The sequence below is a fragment of the Chrysochloris asiatica genome, unplaced genomic scaffold (genome assembly GCF_000296735.1).
Source record: "Chrysochloris asiatica unplaced genomic scaffold, ChrAsi1.0 scaffold00122, whole genome shotgun sequence".
NCBI lineage: Eukaryota > Metazoa > Chordata > Mammalia > Afrosoricida > Chrysochloridae > Chrysochloris > Chrysochloris asiatica.
Genome location: NW_006408640.1, coordinates 10083811 through 10086581, shown reverse-complemented (window position 1 = coordinate 10086581; position 2771 = coordinate 10083811). Strand labels below are relative to the sequence as shown.

At 42.0% G+C, this 2771-nt stretch overlaps 1 pseudogene; it reads right to left on the bottom strand.

Moving 5' to 3' along the window:
* Nucleotides 1-506: 506 nt before the first annotated feature.
* Nucleotides 507-883, bottom strand: LOC102827041 (annotated as a pseudogene).
* Between the last annotated feature and the right edge of the window lie 1888 nt (nucleotides 884-2771).

The window sequence follows — 2771 nt, the reverse complement described above, 5'->3', positions numbered from 1 at the left end:
AGAATTACTGTGAGTTGATATCCACTTGGCATCAGTTTTTATTATTGTTTTTAATAAAAATTAAAAGATAGGGGACAGTCTGTTTTAATAACTTGGATGGAATTTTAAGAAGTGATTTAAAATAAACCAAATCAATTGATTGAATGGCTTTTCCCCCTAAATGCCAAGTGCTGAGATTAATCCCAGGAATCGTGTTGGCTTCCAACATTATTACAGCACTAGAAGAGCAACAAGAACATGAAGAGAATGTAAAATAAGAGATGTCATTGTTGATATCACATGAATCTTGGCCGAAAGCAAAGAATACCAAAAAAATTGATTCCTTTTGTTTTTTTGCTTTTGCAAATTCTTTCTTTTTTGTTCCTTTTTCTTGGTTCCCACCCATTATTTTTTGGCCCCCATTCAAAAAAAAAAATTTGTGTGTGTGTGTGTTTTCACATTTTATTAGTTACATTATAGATCCTAGAGCTGCCTCCCTCCCTCCTCTTCCCCCCACCCCTACGAAGTTAGGCTTTCCCAGGAGTCCTTGCCTTTGTCACCTGGGCCCGCTGGAACTCCTGTTGCAGCTGGGCAAGGGTCTCTCTCTGTTGCTCTGACTGCCTCTCCAGGTCCTGGAGCTAGAATTCATAGCGTTTAACTTCAGCTGTAATATAATCCAGTCTCTTCCCCACAGTGGCCCTAGCCTCCCCTAGCTCCCGTTTGACCAGCACAGAACCCAGAAGTTTGAAGACCATGTTGGACCCATCCAGCAGAGCCAGCTCCTCCTAACGATGTTGTTTTCTGTTAGTTGTGCCTCAAGCTTCTGCCGCCCTGACGTGGACTTTTGTAGCTGTTGATATTTCTCCACTTCTCCCTGTAGTTTCTTCTGTATCAGCTCAGCCATAGCGGAGACGAAAACCTGCGAGGAGTGGGAGAGGGGTGCTGGGTCTGACACCCAGAGGCTCCCTTCCTGGCCCAGCAGGCCGAACAAACAATACTAAGAACATTGTGAAGAATAAAACCTCGGAAACCCTATACAGGGCCGCTATTAGTTGGAACTAACTCAAGGCACTTAACAACAACAACAACATTTGTGAAGAATGGAAATTCCAGAACACTTAATTGAGCTCATGAGGAACCTGTACATAGATCAAGAGGCAGCCATTAGAACAGAACAAGGGGATACGGAATGGTTTAAAATAAGGAAAGATGTGCATCAAGGTTGTATCCTTTCACTAGTTACTCAATCTGTATGCTGAGCAAATACTTTGTAAAAGTTGATTATATGATGTGGAACCAGCAGTGGAGGAAAACTCATTAACAACCTATATATGCAGCTTCTACAACCTTGCTTGCTGAGAGCAAAGAGGACTTGAAATATTTCCTGATGAACATCAGGATTGTGCCTCATTGTCAAGAAAATGAAAATCCTCACAACTGGACCAATAAATAACATGATAAATGAAGAAAAAATTGAAGTTGTCCAAGACTTCATTTTACTTGGATCCACAATCAACACTCATGGAAGCAGCAGTTAAGAAAGCTAATGACATATTGTATTAGGCAAATCTGCTGTATAAGATCTCTTTAAAGTGTTCAAGAGCATAGATGTTAGTTTAAGGACAGAGATGCACCTGACCTATGCTATGGTATTTTCAATAGCCTTATATGCACTCCTCGGAGACCCTCTACAGGGTTGCTATGGGTTGGAACCAACTTGATAGCACTTAACAACAACAACAACATATGCATATGAAAGCTCGTTCTGGAAGAAGTAAAGCTGGACTCCTCCTTAGAAATGACGATGGTGAGACATCATTTCTAACACTTTGAACATGTTATCAGGAGGGACCAATCTGTGGGGAAGGGTATCATGATTGGCAAAATTGAAGATCATGGACAAAGCCAAAGAACCCCAATGAGATGGACTCACAGAGTGGCAGCAACAATGGGCTCAAATGTAACAGCAGCTGTAAGGACCAGAAAGTTTTTTTTTTTTTTTTTTTTTTTAATGTTTTATTGTGAATTATGTGATAGTTTACATGGGAGAGCATTAGTTTTACATTCATTCTATTGTATATCGTTTCATTGCCATGGTTACAATCCCCTCCAGGCATCATCAACCAACCAAAGGGTATACATTACAAGCCTGCCCCCCTCCCGGTCTTTAACACACAGCCCCTCTCCCTCTCTGTGTCCAAAGTCCCCAGCTGCTCCATCTCTCCACATCATCGTCTCTGCCTCCATCTCAGGCATCACTGCTTCTCTGGGTAGGGCCCCACTCTCTGCTCTTCTCCATTGATGGTCCAGAAGATGTTTTGTTCTGTTGCAACATAGGGTTCCTGTGAGTTGGAACCTACTTAATGGCACCTAACAACAAAAGCACCAATAGTAGACATGACAAGTAAACCCCATACACAGTTCAGTTTAAATTATCACACTCTTAGCTCTCCAATCCACCATTCGATGATCAGTTCATCATACTGTGCTGGCTTGTGTGTTGCTGTGATTCTGGATCTATGCCACGGGTATTTTAAATACCAGCAGGGTCACTCATGGTGGACAGGTTTCAGCTGAGTTTCCACACTAAGCGAGACTAGGAAGGAGAGCTGGACTACTTTTGAATGTTCAGTCATGAAACCTTATGAATAGCTGTGGAACACTGTCAGCACCAGACTTTGAATACTGAAACATGATGAACACCAGAATATTGTCAGACATAGTGCCAGAGGATGGACCTCTCAGTTTGGAAGGCACTCGAAATGCAACTGGGGAAAAGTTGCCTCCTTAAA